The sequence below is a fragment of the Manis pentadactyla genome, chromosome 6 (genome assembly GCF_030020395.1).
Source record: "Manis pentadactyla isolate mManPen7 chromosome 6, mManPen7.hap1, whole genome shotgun sequence".
Taxonomy (NCBI): domain Eukaryota; kingdom Metazoa; phylum Chordata; class Mammalia; order Pholidota; family Manidae; genus Manis; species Manis pentadactyla.
In genome coordinates this window covers 131345809-131366170 of record NC_080024.1, presented here as the reverse complement: position 1 = coordinate 131366170, position 20362 = coordinate 131345809, and the positions used below count along the sequence as shown (strand labels likewise).

The window sequence follows — 20362 nt, the reverse complement described above, 5'->3', positions numbered from 1 at the left end:
GGTCAAATGGCACATCCCTAAGCTCCACAAACCAGATCGGGACTCCCTGATCTGTGCCTTTATAGCACAGAACTTTTCTTTCCTATCATTTATTATATTTTACAAATACTTGTGCCCTTCTTGGTTTCAACTCTGCCTCTTCCACTAGAAAGTAACCCCTTGGGGGTAAGGGCTGTGCCTATTTGGCTCACCCACCATGGGACCCCCAGAGCCTGGCACAGCTCCTGATCCACGTAAACACACTCCAAAGTATTTGCTGAGTGCATATTGAGTGAGAGGCTGTGTCAAAAGGCCAGTCAGGGGTCACCTGACTCAGGTGCCTATGACCTTGAGTGATGTAGGTCTGAAATCCTTCCTGCTGTAGAAACACCCAGAGTATACGCTCCATAAGCACTGGTAAATTGATCTAGTGACCCAACCCATACCCAGCTCTCAATCAGCCCAGACACAGGCAACTCTTACCACAGTTCTCTGACCCTGCAAACAAACAAGCTTGTCTCCCGTATAAAAATACAGCAAAGAATGCAGGTCACATTCAGTGGCTTCTCTTAGACTATGCATCTATGTGCAACCTTCCCCATCACAGTTCCCCTCCTCCAGGCAGCGTTCCTGAGCACTGTCCCCAGCAGCAGTTCCCGAGCTATAGCTCCCCCCATGCAAAGTAATGATTTGCATTACTTCATATGATTCCCTGCAGGTGCCTCTGGCTGGCCTGCCCTGTTCTCCTCCTCCACTTTGTTACCTCTAAGTCATCCTTTAAAAACTGGGTCAAGTTTCAGGTCCTTCATGAATACCAGTGCTAAACCTTCCCTTTCTACTCCTTCCCCTTGTGTATACATATGTACACGTGCACACACACACATGGACATGCACACTCATACTCACAGACAGTCTTGCTCTCACTTCCACAGACATTCTATCAAAGCATTTGACTGACTATTGCAATGTTCCATTTACTTATTTATCTCTCCCACCAGACTAGAAACTCTATTTGGGAAGGGGCTGTATTTGAATGAGCCTCTACCACAGTTCAGAGCACAATGAACACACACAGTAAGGGCTCACCAGCCAGCGTCCAAGCTGTGTTTCTCCTTGAAAAGAAGAATGGAAGGAGCACTGACTGGACTCGCAGGTTTAGATTACTTAGCCTCCTCTCTCTCCTGCTTACTAATTGTGTTCTTGCAAAATATTTTAACTGTTCAAATCTCATTTGGAAATTGGGGAATAATCCTACCTCAAGGGTTGTTTTGAGAAGTAATTGAAGATTAAATAAGAAACTTATGAAAGAACATGTTGGGGCCACCTTAGTGACCCTAATTTTTTTGGCAAATTTGATTTACTACCATGGTTTATTGCCACCTGAGCTAGCATTCAGCTCAATGCTGCCTTCTCTTCACAGATCCCAAATAAAGCCTGAGGGACAGGGATCGGGGACTAACCTCCTCTATCTCCCTAGACGATGGGAAGCATGTACTAGTCGTTTAATCTGTACCTGCTAACCTGAGTGGCTTGATGTTGTTTGAGTATTGCTTTCTCATTGTTTCCAGCTTGTCTCCCGGATAAAATAAGACCTGAGATCAGTCACAAATTACAGACTCAATTCCCTGATCTGCTATTTAGAGCTGGGTGGCCTTGGGAAAGTTTCTCTTTCTCCCTGTGTCTCCCCATCTTCATCTCTGGCATGACAGGGTGTGATGTGGTGAACTCCCAGCCGCTTCAGCTCTCACATCCTCAGGTGCTGAGCCTTGTCTCCTCAACCTGACAACCAGCGTCCTTCAAAGGCTCAGCTGGTATTTCCCACCTCCTTAGATCATGCTGGTTCTGCAGCTCTGCCTGGCTGAGGCTGAGCCTAACCCAAAACTAAGCATCAGTGCTCAGGGCTCTCCCCGAGACAGAAGAAACAGAATCAAACTTCTAAGGCCTCAGGCCGGCACATTATGCATTAACTAACAGTTCCAGCTCTGGCTGCAAAAATAGTGCCTCCTCTGGGAACCAAGAACATAACACAACAACATGAGCCTCAGGTCTTGGGCTCCTGGGGAAAGATCTCTAAAGGTCTTGCAGAGCCAATCCCCAAATTTGCAGGTCAACTTCTAGCTTTGGTGCATTACCTACTGCCTGCATTTCTCCAAGCAGTTAAGGAAAGCTCACACTTGTAGTGAGAGTGGAGGTAAATACAACCAAAGGCTTTTACAGACGTTATCAATTTAATCCAGACAACAGCCCTGTGATGCAAAGGACCTGTCCTCATCTTACAGATGTGGAAATAAAGGCCCAGAGAGGCTAATAATTTGCTCAAGGACACATACTACCTGTGCCAGCTCACAGTCGAATCCAGATTTGCATGATTCTGAAGCCTGTGATTTTATTTTTATATTATGATGTCTCTGAAACTCAAAGTGATGACAGCTTTTCACCAAACACTCCTAGCTGCTTCTACAGACATGAACTCCAAACCAGTTTATATCTGACTGGCCACATTACTTAAACACCCTAGACATCAGTTTTATCATCTGCCCTCCTAATCTCTTTGTAGAATCTTAAAAGGAAAACATGTAAATGGAAGTAAATAATATATGCAAAATAGCACCTACATAGGTTAAATGTGGCAGATCTGTAAGCAGGAACTGTAATCATAATATTTCTTGTCCAGGTTAACAGAGATCTACACACTAAAGAAGATGACCCTGAGTTTTAACCTGCATCTGGTATATAATAAGGGCTTTAAGTTTATTTTTTGACCAAACCCTGAGATGTGCCCATTTCACAGACAAGAAAACTGAAGTTGAGAAATGAATTGAATTACAGTGGTAGTACTGACTCCTAATGCCATTTGCTTTCCACTGAACCAAAATGCCACCAGTCTTTAAAAGTGCACTTGGTGGTAACTTCAACTCTGGTCCTCCACCATGCCATTTGTAAACTGGGATTAAAATGATGAGTTTATCTGAAGGCAATGGGACTAAACTGAATAACCAAATAAATAATACATTCCCTAGTCATTCTCCCCAGGCCTATTTTTGACCCCTCTTTCTGTTCAGTCTTAATTCAAATTCCTCGACTTCTCAACCATCTGATTCAGCAATTGCTTTCTTCATTGTCATTTGAATATAAAGTGTAATCTGACACATATTTGTGTTTCTGTCACAAAGGAGATGCTAGCCATACCAAAGCTAAACAAATATTAGCTCCATTTCCCCTCCTTTATAATTCTTTTTCAGCAATCTTGAATGGGCATTTAAATATTGCATTGTTACTGAAACGTGTACATGTCTTTCTCCAATTATCCAGTAAACTTCTGAGATAAGAACCAATATCACAGAACATTTTTGTTCCTGAGAATAGCTGTTCCCCATTCTGAATCATTATAGGCAGTTTTATGTTTTGTTCTCAAGGCATCTCTTTTGAACTCCAGACTGAACAGAGCTGGCAGCTGACAAGAACACAGAGCATGGGACAGACAGCAGGGTTCTCTCTCGTGTGGTATGCGTGGAAGACCTCTGACCAGCACACCCTTCTGTCCTCATGTCTACTCTCCCGCACTCTGAAAGTCCTGGTCAGGGCTCTCATCTCAAGACAGCCTTGGCCTATTTCTCACAGGACTTCATCCCATCTCTCCTGCTGCCTGACACACTACAAAGCCCTGGTCTCTGGGAAGCGACCTGCTTTCTGCCTCTATATTCCCAAGCAGAGCATCTTCTTTGCTGCTCTGTACAAACAACAGACTGTCCCAGAGTTCAGCTCCGCCTACACCCACCTACTCCTTGAAACTTTCCTCATCACTCCAGCCCTGCAGGTGTTGGCCTTCCTCACACTCCCAAAGCAGTTGCTTAGCCCTAAGGGACTGTCCCCTGCTACTCCTCCACCGGTTTTTCAAGAGTTCTTATGGACTCTCCCATCAGACTAAAGACAGAGACTATGTCCTCTCCATCACTTGGGGTCCCCACAGCACCCTTCAGGGTGCTGAACACACTCATGTTTAAATGTCAATGAGCAAACCAGGTTTGTTGAATCAGCGGGTTGAAAAGTTAACGAGTTTGAATGACAACTCTGGACAGCTAGACTGGGGCCAACTTAGAGGGCCCTGGGTTTTGTCCTTTCTACTGTGGACAGAAGAACTCAGACCAGCAAGACGCCTGCTCTGGATGGCCTGCTCTTCCCTATCAGCCATCTGGACCTTCATCAGCATGGCTGCCCTGCTCTTGCTGGATGCACTACATGTTTATGTTCACGAATAGCATTCAATTCCTTGTGGCAGTTCCAAATTCACTTTTGAACTTTATCCCACCTCTACTCCTATGCCAGGGCAATTCTACCCACCAAGAATGTCCCCTTTTTCCAATGCTACCATCAAACCCCAAACCACATCCTCCTCAAAGTCTTCCCTGACTGCACCTCAGCCCTGATCATGCAAACAGCATACTTATATTAGATCATGCTCCCACCTTGGCTGCACACTGATGCTTTCCATTTGAGGTAAGCATGCTTCTCCAAATATACTATTCATCCGCCAAGGGCAAAACCCTATCTCAGAGGAAACCTTTCCCACCCAAGAGTGTTTGGAACAATGGCTCACACAAGTTGCAAGGCTGAGACTTTGATAAATATTTGTGGAGCAAAACAATGACTATAATCGAGCTCTAGAGTACAAAGTAATGAGCAGAAAGAAGGCCCATAGGGCTTTCACATCAAATCATCCTTTTTAGCCCCCATTATTAATCAATACTTAAGAAAAAAATCAAAGCTGGCTTTGCTCAAATAACAACAGGTCACAGACAGAGCCACCAATGACTGCAGGGGACCTGCCACTCAGATTTCATTATTATGCAGGGGTGCCCCAACTGCTTCTGATGAGTGGTCTCAGGCTACTATGAATAAGCCATTAAATTCAGCATCTCCAGTCTCCACATCTCTCCAGCCCCAATTTCAAACTCAAGGCGACTTCTTTCTACTGACAGAACTGCTAATCTTCAGCAGGCAGAAGGAATAATGAAGAAATTGCTTTCACCCCATTAGGCTAATAATGTTGTTTGCTAACCCCCGTGCTCCCCCACCCCCCATCCCAAGTAAGTCCTATGGTAAAAGTAACTGTAGCATCTCTGGAGCTGGCAGGGCCTCCCTCTCCCTAACCATCCAGCCAGAGTGTTTCAAACTGAGTCAGAACTCCTGCCCAACTTTCACCACACCTGGTCCCAACTCAACCCAAACCACATAGGACTGTGATGCTGGGCAAGCCGTGGGTCGTTCCCTTTGTTCTCAAATGTGTGCGAACCAGCTCACTTGCCCTTACTGAACACAGGCCATAGCAGGGCAGACTCTCTGCCGCAGTGGCCGAGGGGGCACCCCAGGAGCACGGGCGTGGCTGCGGTCCTCGTGGCCCAACAGAACTTACACAAAAATATAATCCCCAGCGCCCTTGATCCATGAGGTCAGTGAACTGGCCAAAGCTGTGATTCCAGATGTCTACAGGCCCAGGAAACTGTAGCGAAGTCCAGACAGAGAATCTACTCTAGATTTTCCAGAAGCCACCTCTGTCTGCACCATCTGCCTTGTCTCAACTGTTATTTCACCCAAGGGGGCCAGCTTTCAAAAATGGTGGGGAGAATCAATCCTTTTCTTTCTTCCACATTATTCTCTATGGTTTTCCTTATGGTGTTTCTTCACTCTTAGCTCACATCTATCTCCTCTTCCCCCCTTTATCCTTCAAGTCTGGCTCCCTGGTTTCAACTGGAGAGCTTCTCCTGATCCTATTTCCCCTCCTGCAATTCTCTCAACCACAGCAAGGACTAAGCCAAGGGCACAGATCCTCAGTGGGACTGGTTTGGATGGTTGTTGTGAGAAGCCACTAAGTGGGTTTCAAGGAGCTCTGAGCTTTAAAAAAGCTTTAAAATTGCTGGCACACTCCTAGCTGTAGAATCACAGAATTTCAGAAGGGATGCTCTCTCCATATTAATCCAAGCTCTTTCACTTTACATTGGCTTAAGCTAAGGAGTATAAAGGTAATGAATGCTGCTAGTCCCACCTCATATGCTAACGGGAGGCCAGCCCAGCCTGCAGCCAGCCTCCACTAGCCCTGCCCTGGAGCTCTCCTCTCTGAGTGCATTTCCCTGCCCAGCCTTCCTTTCCACTGGACCAGGCTCAGTCACCCAGGAGCGAGGAGCGGGGAAGCACTTGGACTTGAGTAGACTGCATGGTTAAGTGGCAAAATGAGTGTGGTGGACAAAAAATGCAAGTGGAATTTTCAGAGAAAGTCAAGAGCTGTGTGTGCGAGAGTGGCAATGACACTCTAGGAGGCACTTAATAAATAGCTGATGATTGAATGAATGACTGAATCAGCGCTGATAGGATGTACGTGTGCTAAAACATCAACTCTTAGGCTTTGACATGGAACTGAGCCCTGGGCATTTGCCTCGAAAGAGAGCCAAAAACATAAAAATCATGAATGTAAGTGGATATTCACTTTGTCTAAGAGGGCCTCACTGTGTTGCTTCACAGAGCAGAACATTGGGATACCTTAAACGACATTCACTTTTAATATTCTATTTCTGCATAAATTCTGTGATTAGTTCACACACCAGAAATCATTCAAAAGTAGGGGCGGGGCTCTGTAGGGCAAACCTGGCCCCTTTCTTCAAGGATTCACAGCCTGAGGGAGTGACAGGAATCATCAAAGCAGCCTGAACCAGTTGCCAGGCAAGTACTTTTAGACCTGAAGTGTTCTGGAAACAGGGGTGAGGAGCTGAGAGCTGGTCTGATGTCCTAAGAGGTAAATGCTCAGACTAAAAGGGACCAATTGGGACACCTTCCAGAGAGGAGGTGGCCACACAGAGCGGGCTGAGGTGTGGAGGTGGACACAGGTACAGATTGCCCAGGGTCAGTGAGGAAACCAGTCAGACAGGAGCAGAGGCCTGCGAGTGTTGTGTAAAAACACAACCTGAGAACACTGCTCGGTGCCTGATGCAGGCTGCTGGACACGGAGCCAGGAGTCATGGGAAAGAGAAAAAGGAGCAATCCAGAAGACTCCTGGAGCAAATGGACTGTGAAGAACTTGCCCGATTCTAGAGAATTTACAGGGTGTGCTGGGACAGAGGTGATCCAGCAGTCAGTTATTTTCTTGAGGCTAAAAACTCTGTCCTGAACGTCACTGCTCAGCCACTAGAGCTCCCTGCAGAAGCCCTCTGCCTTCCTCTCTACCCAGCTGCCATTCCCCTACCTCTACCCAACCCCCTTCCCCACCCCTGCTCTGTCTCCTTGTCTTGCTCCTTTTCTCCTCATTCCTAACTCAAAAAACATTCTCTGAGCACCAATATAACCTTGAGTTCAAACTGAATATTATCTGAGATTCTGAGTCTTAGATACATATGGCATTAGTACGCATCAAATAAATCAACTGGTTTTAAATATATATATATACCTTTTTTTAAAGGATTCAACTCAGAAAACAACTCTTCCCTGTCTCAGAACACAAGGTGCCCCTGTAGGCACTTCTCATACCAAGGGGTTATTCATCTCTGGGCTACAGTGACAATAATCCCAGGCACCAGCTTCCAGAAGGCAGCATGAAAATCCGCTCAGAGTTCAATTACAGAAATTAGCTGGTATTATTTAATCCTCATGCCCCCTGGGAAGTAAGGCAGGGTAAGCATCTTTAGCCCTATTTTACTGATTAGGTTACTGAGGCTCAAAGAAGTTAAATAACTTGCTGGGAGTCATTTAGCTGGGGACAGAATCCAAAGCAACTCTTGTCACTTCAGGTGTGATGCTCTTTACACTTTAACAGTCATCTGGTCCCAGGTGGGCCACCAACTTGTGTCATTTCAGCAAGTCAGTGTATCAATATCCTCATCTTCTGAATGGGGATAAAATGCTTATCTGGCCTCCCTCCTTAGGAGAGTCAAGGGAGCAGATGGGATACAAAGATATCTTAAAACAACTAAGGCCTTGCATATGAAAGGGAGTGTTTTCCTTGAGGAAAGACAAGTTGGGTCAGGGAAACTTTTTTCCAAGCAAAGTTCTGAAACTCTTACCTGCTTACCATCCATCCCCTTTTCTTCCCCAGCCCTTGGAAAGGTGGCAGCCTCTGCCTGCCTCAGGGTCACCTCAACTGGCCTTGTGGATAATTATTCCACATGGGTCTGCGGATCCTTACTCCTCATCAGTCCTGGGGAGAGGTGGCTGCTCCTTCCCAAGGTATCTTGTAGACTTCAGCGCTATTCTTACTCTCCACCTGACCCTAGCATCATTTGCTCTGAACTGGATAGGAAGCCAATTGCAGGTTTCTAAGCCAAAGGCCATTAAAAAATAATGTTTCCCCAACCTTAGATGGGATCCTCTAAGTGGATAAGAAAGCAACTCTGAAAAGGAAGCTGCTCTGACCCGAATCATTGAAACTTCTAGATGAGAACTCTAAGGGCAACTAACTTGGACTCTGATCTAAGGTCATCAGTGCCCACTGAACTTCATATTGCCCCCAGCTGGTATGCCTAAGGAGGCATCGGCATGGAAAGGAAAACTTGGAGCCAAACAAGAATGTAGGTTGGCATCTTTTCCCTGCATGCAAGTAGTGTGCTCTTGATAGGGGCATCTTGATGTTGACTTTTCTGCACTTACCAAGCATTCGGCTGTCCAAAGTGTCTGCAATGTCATGAAGAGTTTGTCAAACACCAGGGTTACCTTTATAAATAACTCTAAAAGCAGCTTACACCCATGGCAATATGTATGATGGTAGTGTTCCTTACTTAATCCTGACCCAGAACATTTTGGGAAGCTCACTAGGTTTCATAATACAGAACAGGGATAGAATTGGATTATTCAGTTCCCTTCACAGGAACCCAAGGACCAAGCACAGTGCTGCTGGCAAGGACTCCACAGGTCCTTTTTCCTGGGCAGAGCTGCCACCTGTCCAGGACAGGAGCAGTCTTCCGCTTCCCCTGCCCACCTCTCCCACAAAGTGGATCCCTGAAAAAAACACAAGAATATCATTCCATTTTTAAAGCACTGCAACTCCTGACGAGGTTGATATGCTAATAATCACTTAGCCCATTCTTCTGGGAGAAGGAAAACTGAAGCAACTTGAAATGCCATCAGCAAAAGATTATTTATTTCCCATTCCTGAGCAGCAGAGAAAACAAGGTTTCATTGGCTGGCTCTGCCTTCAATAGCTTTCTGGTTTCAATTAAAACTTTAAGTCTCCAAGGGAAAAACTGGCATTCTGGGAGGCTGAGGCCCAGCCAAGTTTCAGCGTCTCCACAAGAATCCAAAAAGGATGTCCCATTCATCCATCTAGCCACTTCTCATCTCCCTCCATTTGCATATGATATATAAGCTTCAGAGCAGAGACTGAAGTACAACTAAAAATAATGACCGGGATGAAAGAGCTCTCCTCTCCTAGAGGTACATTTTTGTGCCAGAGAAGTATTGATTCAGCCCCTACTGGAATTGAAAGTCAAAATAACAGCAAACCGGAATTGGGAATCCAGGAGAACTACCTACCTATTTATTTCTTCTTTAGCAAAGTCCTGCCTCCCGCGGCTCCCCACTGACCATTTTTAACTAAATTCTACAAAGATTCCAAGAACTGTTTTCTCTGTTCCCCTAACCCTCATTTGGGTCTGGTGAGATATAAAATAGCATGCCACAGAAAACAGACATGCAAGACCAGAAGCCTGCCTGGCACCAGGCTCCTTGATTCACTGAGGGATCCCCCTGGGCTCCCCCAGTGTGAAGTGCAGAACCGGGCTTGCCAGGGACGCCTCCCTATGTAGCATTCTTATGTTAACATACAAGAGATCAGATTACACCCCTTCACTTGCCTAGCCCACTGAAGAACATGTAAGGCAATATTTTTCTCCCAAGCTAGAAAGGACCCTCTTCCTAACCACATCGCTGCCTCTCAGCTACTCCTCCTTGTGTTCACTACAACCCATCCCCTCCCCCACCCCCAGTTTGTTTATTCCAGTGACACATCTATTTTCCCTGCTAAGAGAGACAAGTCCGCTCTTTCCCTCCTCTGGCTCCCGATCGCCTTCGCTCACCACCTCCTCCCCCCAGGCCAGCTCAGGTTACTATAGCGGGTAGCAGCTCCCAGAGCCCAGCTCTAACACCAATTCAACTTCCCAAGACTAAGACTTCTTTTTCTTAGTGGGGGAGGGGAGATGGCGAGCAAAGCGCACTTTCAGAGCACCACGTTTTCCGTATCTTCTCAGACTACCTTCCCTGAAGTTTGCAAATACCCTGTGTTCAAACATACTCTTTCTGATCTGTCCGAACGTCCTTCTCTGAGAGCAGCTAATTCGATTAAGTACAGAGAAAACACAGCATCTTCAACTTCGCTCTGCAACCTCAAGACTCCACGTCAGGGCAAAAGAGATCGTGTCTCTCTCCGGGAGTCTTGGGACGGTGGAAGCCACAGAAAGCAGGAGAAAGGGGGAGGCGGATGACCTGGGATTGTAAACTGGCCATATTTTAAAGTGCTACAAACTTTCTCCTCCCTCACACGCCCCTGGCCAGTTGGCCCCGCCTCCCCATCCCAGCCAGACAACATCTAACTGGGGTGTGCATAGGAAACTCTCCCAGACTGTCCGGGTTTGGCCCCGGGGTTGTAGAAATGGCCTGCACAGAACAACACCCTTTCTTTCCACGTCCCTTCTCTACCCCACCCACTCCTGACCCCACCTATATACACGCACACAAACACACACCCGTTTTGCAGATAAAGCTGAGTTTGGATGAGGAACATTGGATTTACCTGTGCGAACTAAAGGAGGTTAAGAGATGGGGCTCATCTGCCAGATAGCTTCAGTGACAGCTACTTTATGAAATTCGTTTTTTGTACAAATCTACAGGAAAAGGGGGTGGGGGGGAGGAAGAGAATGGAAAACAATGTAAGAGAAAAACAAGTAATGTTATTATCTCCTTAAAGACCTTGGACTCCCACCAAACTTAAGGGGGAAAGGTGTGATTAGTGGAGGGTGGGGGAAGGAGGACTTGGAAGGAAAAGTAGGTACTGTAGAGTTCCAGAATAAACTGCTTCTGGAGGAGAGTTTCTGCAGGGATAAAGGGACGCACAAATTGGCCTTTCAGCATTAGACGTCAAACATGAGATTATCAGGCAGTTTATTTGAAGAGGAAACGAATCGGAAATCCTTCCTTCAGCAGTCCTTGTAGACCGATATACACAACCTCCGAACCCGCACAGACACAAATAATGAATAAGCGTGGCATCAGGGGCGACAGGAAGCCCCCTCACCACACTCCCAGTACTCTAGCCTCATCTTTTACTCCCAATTGAACAACTTTCCGATCTCCAAAAAAATATTTCCACTTGGATCCGATTTCAGAATTGTTGTAAGCGGTGTGGGTAGTGGGAGGAGGGGTGTTCGCAGCATGTAGGGGAGGGGGACTGGAAGACAGCATTTCAGCAGTTACTTATTTTTTTAGAACCAGCATGCTCTACCGATCAGAAATTGCTATTACCAACAATGCTTCCATCACAAACAGACACCAAAAACAGCATCACCGTTATCACCATCTTGCTAAAGATCTGCCCAGTCCAGTTTGCCTGACTTCGTCTCTGTGGAACTTCTCAGACTGTATTTTAGTCCGAGATAATGGTTTGAAAGACAAAAACAATAAATCGATACTGAAGGGCTCCCTTTCCGGAGTGATCTCCCAACTGGAAACCACCGAACGGGGGAAGCCTGCCGTTAATTCCCAAGCCCACGACTCCTCTAGAAACACACACAATGCGTGCTTTAAAAAAAAAAAAAAAAAGAGGCATTCGTCTGCTTTTAAGGGAATTCCTGTCTTTTCAGAGTCCCAAAACCGGAGAGCACGAGAAAGAGACTCAGATCCATTGATTAAGATTTTAAGAGAAAGACTAACACAGAACCACAACACAAGCACACACCAACCTTCGCCGGCTGGACCACTTCTTCCCTGTTCTTCTTTCTACTAACGACACGTTAGATTCTGATACATTCCCCCCCCCCACCAAAATCCAACTAGGTTACAATGTAGCTCTCTAGCTCCACTTAACCTGCAAGTTACAAAGAGACCAAAAAAAAAAAAAAAGAAAAGAAAAGAAAAGAAAATATCCTGCCGCCTTCCCACCCCCTCCCCCGCCTCCCGAGTCCACTCCGCCAACGCCAAACTCGCCAGCCCCGGCAGCCGGCGGCGGGACCGGGGGAGGGTGCGAAAGGCGGGGGGCGGGCTGGGGGGAACAGATTAGGCGAAACTCAATAAGCTCCCAGCCCTGCAGCCCGACGCTTCCACCACCACCGCCGCCGCCACCAACGGGCCACTCCAAAGGAGCCAGCATCGCTGCCCACCCGCGGGCGGGCCGGAATCGCACCCATTCTCGGCAGCCTCGCCGGGACCGGCATCCCGCCCCCTCGGCCCCGTCTACCCCTTCCCGCCCCGTGCAAAGTCAAAGCCTAAAGAGGCGATGTTAACTTTTGCATGCTGGGCACACACACCGGCCCCGGCCCCGGGAGTGCGGGGGGCCCCCCGGCGCCACGGGAGGCTGGGCGCCCGGCTCCCGGGCCAAGGTCGCCGCGCGTGCTCACCCACGTCCCGGCGGCTCCGGCTCCGCTGGCCCCGGCGCTCGCTCAGATCCGGACTCCGGTCGCTCGCCCGAGCCCCCAAAGGTGCTGCTGCGGCAACTCCATGGCGATGAGCATCTGTCAAACGGCGAGCCTCGGGCGGGCCGCCCTCGCTCGGTGGGCGCCGGGGTCCCCCGGGCGCGCGGAGGCGGCGGCGAGCGGCGGGCGCCCCGGCCAGCCCCGCGCTTCCCGCCCGGCGCGGCCGCCTCCGCCGCGCCACCGATTTATGGAGAGAGATATCAAGGGGGAAAATGGCGTCTCCGGAGCCCGAGGAGTCCTGGAGTAATCACATTCACACACACACACACACACACACACGCCCGCACGCACACACACTCGCACACAGGCGCGCGGCGAGCCCGGCTAATTTTAGCAGGAGCCAGAAAAAAAAAAATTATGTGTATCCCCCGTCTCTCCGATCAATGCTATATATTTTTTTCTTTTCTTCAAAGGATGGATTGGAGCTTTAAAAAATGTTGCCGGGTTCGGGCTCGCAGAAGGTGGCGCGCGGAGGGCGAGGGCGCTTTTGCTGAGCTGTGCAGTTCGGTCCGCGGGGCCGGGCGGCCCTGCCCTCCCGCCCGTGCCCTCCCGCCCGCTCGTCCGCCCGCGGTCGCTAGTGCTGCCGCCGCCGCCGCCGCCGCCTCTCCATGGCCGCGCCCGCCCCGCTCCCCGCCGCGTCCCCTCGCCGCCCGCCCGCGTCCCCGGCGAGCGCTGGAGTGGGGTCGGCCCGGGCGCCTGCCTCCCGCGCCCTCCCCCGAGTCCCGGAGTCCTACTGAAAGGAGGGGGCAGGCGCGGGCGGGGGAGGGGGAGGATCGCGGCGGCCGCGCGGCCGAGCCCGGCGGGGACCGCCACCCCGCGACCCGACTCGGAAGGGGCGCGGGCGCCCACACTGCTCGCCCCTCGTACCGGGGGCCGCTTCCCCGGCTGGAGCCGGGGGAGTGCAGCCAGTAACGAGCGAGCGACCTCTCCTTCACCCTGCCTCTCTCGGTGAATTTCGGTGAATTTCGATCAATTGGAGGGAGTGGGGCTCTTGCGGGGGAGAAGGACAACAGTTCGTGGAGGCCGATGGGGGGAACCCCTCGCCGCTCCCCGCGCCCCTCCCGCCCCTCCCGCTCCCTTGTGCCCTCGCGGCCCAGGGGCTCCTGCGCGCCGGAGTCAGCCGCGGAGACTGGGCGGCCGCGGGGACCGCCGCGGGCTGGGCGCGGGTTCCCGGGCTCAACACTGCCACTACCTGACACAACAGGAGCAGTGTTGGGGGGAGCTGCGCGCAGAGGCGCGCGATGTGATAGGCTCTTGAAACTGGGTGTCTTTTTTTTTTTTTAACCTGGTAATTACATTTCACTTTCAGGGGTTTATTTTATTGTTAAGCGACATGTATGCATTCAGATGCTTCTGTGCGTTTTCTCGTTATTCACAAAAATTGGACACTTGATGACGGGAAAGACACGGAGAAATGACAAATGCGCGTTGGCATGCAGTTCCCTATTCAGGGCAGTAGAAAGAATAAGGTGGGATGTCTTCAGTTCATACAAAATACAGTGTTAGTTGAATATGAGTATTTTATCTGAGCTGCAAAAGGGGACCTTTTCCAGAAACTCACTTGCAACCTTAGGCAACTGAGTAATGGAACCCATCAGGGACGTTTCTACATTATGGGACAGTATAGGACAGATAGGGATTCAAGGTTTGCAAGTGGTTTTGCTTAAAAAGACCTGGGGGTAGAGTGTACTCAGAATTCGGATTCTGAGAGAATTCCTCACCACCACTTTCTATATTAGAGTTTTTTTAACATTTGCTTTGAGGAATGATTTGACCAGGGTGGGGGATGTCCCCCACCAACCACAAAGGCCACTGGGATCAGCTGCTGATTTGAATTCTGCCACAGAGCGCTTTCATGCTCAACACCCTGCTGACAGTGATGCTCCAGTGAGGTGGGCAAGGGAGCCTGGCCCTGGGCGGGAGGATGCCCCCAGCTGCCATCCTGGTCTGTGTCCCTAGATGGGCCTCAGTGTGATTCCGAAAAGACAGTTCATTGCCCTCTGACCCAAGTGCTCTTACTGTCTTCCTTTTTCAGAGGAATGTTCGGATTGACCCCAAAGCTTTTACTCTGTTAGTCATCACTGCAGAACCTCTGTTGGGGCAACATTTCAATAAGTCTTCTGCTGCCCTTTATATTGGAATGTTGTTACTAGTGGAAAAATAATGCTAATCAGAAAAAAAAATCAGCAGGGTATATTATCTGGTGATAGAAGTAGAGATCAAGGCACAAAATAAAATCTCAAAGCAACCATTCTCTGTAATCAGAGGACCTTTGCCCATTTCCTTGTGCAACTAGATTTCATGTGGGCCATTTCCTACACTTTCCAAATGCGGAAAATGGGACCCAGAAATCAGAAGGGTTTGGCCTTGAGCATATGGCTGGCTGGCATCTGAGCCTCAACTAAGGCTTGTTGCCCAAGTCCTTTCCCTTCCATAAATGAGGCATATTCACAGGGTCTACCTTCCTTTGTTGGGTTTCTTTGAAGAGCAGCTCAGAGAAGCACATGTCTTACTAAGAATTCACTGTAATAGATGGTAAGTCTATAGAATTACAGTGCAGTAAAAGTTCACCTGGGAGATTACCTAGTCAAATGCCATCATCTTAAAGCTGAAAACGCAGGGATAGAGGTGCAATGAACTCCCTAAGTTACTAAGTCAAAGCAAAGTCATGAATAGACTATGTCCCTTGACTTCTCACCCAATGTCCCTTCCTTACAAGTAGCCCTTATTTCAATTATGAGAGGAAGGGAAGGAAGGGGGGGATGGGCTCACCCTTTGTTTCATATATCAATATATAAAACATATACACATATATACATGCTTATAAATATACATCTATATATTTTGTATATACTTTTAAGTTTGAATATATGATATGATTTTTTAGTATATAATAAAGGATTCCTGAAAACTAAAGCCCCACCCCTGAATGATATGTCTGATAAGATATAACTGGACCTACATTGAAACGCTAGCTGAATGTCACAAGGAACCTTATCTTTATTTCCCTACTAGGCCACTTTTTGATTATCTGACAACCACACCCCAAAACACAGAAAGTCTGAAGTGGTAAAGAAGTTGGTCTTTAAGATACCTATTCCCAGAACCCCAGGATCCTTGAGAAAATGAAGGGACAATCTGAGTAGCTGACAGAATGCTCACAACACACGTCTTAGTCCTACACAATCTCCAGTGTCAACACCTTGCAGTCACTCAGCAAATAGTTATATAGTATGAACTATGCCAGGCACAATGGTAGCAACTAGAGATTTGAGCTCAGAATTCACAGCTTAGTGGAAGAGTTTGGTGTGCAAACTTCTAACCGCATCGAAATGTATGGAAATACAGGAAAGGTATTGACAAATTGCATGGAGTGCAGATGCAAGAAATAGTAGGAAGAGGGTGAGATCAGAAATCATATCCTCTTTAGAATCACTGCACGTTATCTATTTGACATATCCATTTCCTTTTCCGCTTTGCACACATATACCTTTTTGCTTGCTGTAACTTGTTTTTCCAACCAAAGATTAAACTGTTGAAGACTGGGCTGTGCTTTGCATGGAGAACGTCAATAAATGTGGGCGGGAATAAATATTCATCTGAGATCACCAAATAGCTGACTTTGTGCCAGCTGAGCTGTTGCTCAGGGGTTTGGGCATCCATGTGCCTAACCTGTAAAATGTTCCTAACCTATAAAAACCCTCACCTCCTTAACTCAGGCCCCACACCAGAGATACTGCAAGGACCTACAAGATGATCATTACCTACATGACCCGAGAACCAGACAAAGGGCTAAAAGGTATGGCTTAAAGTGGAAGGACAGATAATGTCATGTTCATACCTCTGAAGCTAAAGGTAGAGAGAAATGAGTCAAACCCATCCGTTCTACCTTTCTAAAAAGCTGAGATCCAGTAGTATAATCAAATGCACAGAGCCAGTCACCTCCATTTCTGGGGTTCACATGCAAAATTGATTCTCATTTTGAAAAATGATGCACCATTATATAATATAGTGCTTCTCAATACTTATTGTGAATTAGAATTACCTGGGGGAATTACTGATACTTGGGACCCATTTTGATTTAATTGGTCTTAATAACATTTTCTCCAGGTGCTTCCAATATGCAACCAGCACTGAGAATCACTGATCCCCTAGAAAGAGCATGCCCCCAGGATATGACAGCATATTTAGAAAGCTCCCACCAACTCCAATTAGGAAGCATTAATAGAAGGTCTACCTAACCAAATGCAGTGCTGGCCACAGTGAACTGCAGAGTGATTGGGGCCATGTTTGGAGTTTGGGGGCAATTCTGGAAATATGAAAATTGGAAATATGTTCCAATGATGCAATGAAAAGGCCACAGACTACATTGCTTGGGAGACATAGTTTTAAGCCTATTTGGAAAGTCCCCTCATCTCTCTGACCTTCAGATTCCACTTTGGCTAAAGGCAAGGTATTCTAAAGTCTTTTGAGGACCAAACCTGCTATAGAATTCCCTTGATCTTTGATACTAGGATACAAGAGTCCCAACTGGACAGCAAGAGCATATTGAAAACAGTGGAAATGGGATATGAAAGCTGTCCTTAACTATAAGGTAGGCATCAGGGCAAATAGGTATTAGTTTGCTGGAGTCTGCTCTGGAAGGCATAAAGGCCCCAATCAGCTCCTGTAATGGGGAGGCAGATCTTAGCTCAGGATAATGGGAAAGTCTGTGATGGTCCTAAGATGAAAGAAGATCACCTTAAATAGTAATGGACTCCCTCCAAAGAAGTATTCAGGAAAAGATTTTGTGGCCTTAATTTTCACTTCCCTTCAGCCACAATCTGTGAACTCCTTGAGGTCAAGGGCTTTGCATTATACCTCTGCATCTGTGCTGGATAAAATTGTACCTGGAGTCCCCAGTATATCCAGTAAGGGATGGTGGAATGTTAAAAATCTATTAAAATCAATATGACATGGGGCCAATCAGTCCGCATGGACACTGACACATGGCCCTGCTCATCCAGGTGATAGCTCTTCAGTTTTTGGCTCCTGTGGAGATTCAGGAGGGACAGGATGATAGTGTGAGGGGCATGAGGGTGACTTTGGAGCAGTGGTTATTTAAAAATTCTAATATTTCAATACCATCATGCCTATCCATGCATGTTGGATAAAGGTCAGTTCTAGATCATGAATGAATGAATGAATCAATCAATAAAAGCTCCAGTGGGGACATAGAGAATGGTAGATTTGGTAGTCCCACTCTGCCAATAACTAGCTGGGTGAAGCTGAGCACATTATTTCAGCATCCTTTACCTGTTTCCTCATGTATAAACTGAGAACCATAATCTTGCCTCAAGTTATCAATCATCATGAGGCTTACAGGAAGTTTTAGATACAAAGTTACATTGCAAAGTTAAAAAAATTCCATTCAAATACTGGTTTTATTAAATATGATGTGGAAATTTAAATGATTCCCTCCAGATGCAGCCTACTCCTGCCTCCTCTGAGGTCATCATCCTATCTTTTTCTCTCTAGGAAGTGAGAAGGTAATTTCCACTCTTGATTACTCCCACTCCAACCCCACTTTGGAAAGGGCTCTTCTCTCCAGTGGCTTCCCCTGATGCTGTTGTGGTTGCTAAGCAACAAGGAGCTAAGCAGGAGCAAAATTGTCCCAGGAAGGGAATTCCAAGTCCAGTAACCACTAGATTGTAGTTTCGGAAGCTTTGCCTTCCTGGCTGCAAGGAATCCACCAAAGGAAGCTTTGCTGGCACATGGCTTCCCTTGGGTGCTCCAAGGGAGTGGCTTTCACTGCTTCAAAGGCAACAAGGTCTGAGGAAGAGCATTCTTCTGGGTTTTCATTTTCTGGATCCCTGGCAGATTTTTTGTCACTGGGACTTCAGAGTGCCCCAAACCTGCAGCAAGATTTGGAATGCTCCCAGTTCCTAACTGAGCCTTAGGAGCCCAGCTGTAAGGAGTTTATGTTTATATCACTGTGTGTGGCACAGAAGCCAGGAGATCCCAGGGGAATACACAGGGAGATGCAAGCTCTTCACTCCCCCCAAGAACCTACCTACTTGGGCCATAACAGGCTCTGATATGCATAGAAAAGTGCTGTGTGGGTGGCTTGTTTAAACTGAGGGGAATCTACTGAGGGACACAGAGAGAGATATAAGAAGTATAGGCAGGTGTCATGGGAACTGGGGAGTTGCCAGGTGAATCCTCTCTCTCCCTCTCTAGGTTCATACTAACTCTTCCTGTGCTTTTCTCTACCTATCTTTTCCATCCTTTCACAGACAAACTTTCTCTGCAAGATGCTTAGTTTTGCTCCTTCACAACTTTGAAACATAACTGACTTTGGTGTCCCTACCCTCTATGACAACTCACAACTGCAATCTTTTCTGAGATTCCACTTCCTCACATAAAAATATCTGATTGCCTCCCAGTGCATCAAAGGCACACTCCTGGAACCCATGACTGAGGCCAAGGGGCTGGCACACGCATGACCCTCCAGCCTTAGGCCTTTCTTCAGGAGGACCAGGGGAAATGTGCTTATGATGGGCTGGGCTAAACTGGCACTCCAGGCATATTTTGAATGAAGAGCTAAAACCAAGATCATTTTGCAACGTGGGAAGAACTTGAACTTTGAAGTTAACCAGGTTTGGGTTTGACTCACCATGAGAGAAAACTATCTGAGCCTCAGCTTCTTCATCTGAAGAACAGAACTACTGATAGTAGCATCAGCTCTTCTGGACTTCTGTGAGGATTAAGGGCAGTTAAATGAGAATGTATGGAAAGCACCACTGTAGCCAAAATTATGCTAGAGGCTATGAGAGTACAGGAGATACGTAGCCTATCTGTTGATAAACTTTCATGGAAAACTGTCTTGCCAAAGGGTTTCAGCCCAGGGCAAGTTCACTCTTGATTCAGTGAGATGGAAAATGACAATGGAAAATTCTTGGGGTGAAAGGGCTTATACCCACCTTTATTCCCACAGGGGCAGGTCAATCACTAGAATCCCGTTCACCTCAGAGCAAGTCTGCATGCAGCAAGCCAGTCTCTGCCTCCAGGCCTCTCATTCCCAGCAGCCATCTCAGTCTCTGTCCTAGGCATTGCCACCACTCCAACCTCTGCTCTCCTGCAGCCCAGAGCACTGGGAGGAGCTCTTTATGTAGAGTCAATAACAAAGTATTGCCCACACATGTGTAGTGAGCCAGCTGACCAGGGCCAGGTGAGAATCCTGGCCACAGGAACTTTCATTTTCTCTATAAAAACCTACTGTATTTGACCTGTACTTGGTACTAGACATATAAAAACTAAGATATGTCCTTCACCTTGAGAATTTTCAGTCTAGTGGAAAAGACAGACCCATGTAATGTTAGAACTGGGAGTCTCATTCCACCCCCTTCATTTCTTACTGGTTGAACCTGAAGGACAGAGAGATTATGGCTTAGTTGCAACCCTTTGCCCAAGAACAGCTCTAGTTATCAGTAGCAGAAGAGTCCTCTGTACATAGCTTTTGCCTGCCCTCATGCAGCTTGTTTTTTCAATTTTGGCAGACAAGATTACATGTGAACCAATATATTAAAAATACAAGAGATAATACAAACTGTGTCTGCTACTGACAGACTTGAAGATGCAGAAGGGATTCCCTCAGAGGAAAAGGGTTAAGTGAGAAAATCATTAAGGTACAGTCTATTTACATGATCTAGGAAAGTATGAGTTGAAAAGAGAGAAATTCA

At 47.3% G+C, this 20362-nt stretch overlaps 1 protein-coding gene across 5 annotated transcripts in view; it reads right to left on the bottom strand.

The window, feature by feature from the left end:
- SETBP1 (SET binding protein 1) overlaps positions 1-13180 on the bottom strand; it is a 356016-nt gene extending 342836 nt beyond the window's left edge. For 2 of the 5 annotated variants that reach the window (XR_008998335.1, XM_036918707.2), the window contains exon 1: positions 12567-13178. The gene's annotated coding sequence lies outside the window, so the exon portion shown is untranslated. Of the gene's footprint in view, positions 1-10747; positions 10839-11912; positions 12531-12566 lie in introns of those variants that run through there. The other 3 variants (XM_036918708.2, XM_036918712.2, XM_036918709.2) reach the window with 3 other exon arrangements.
- Positions 13181-20362: the final 7182 nt, after the last annotated feature.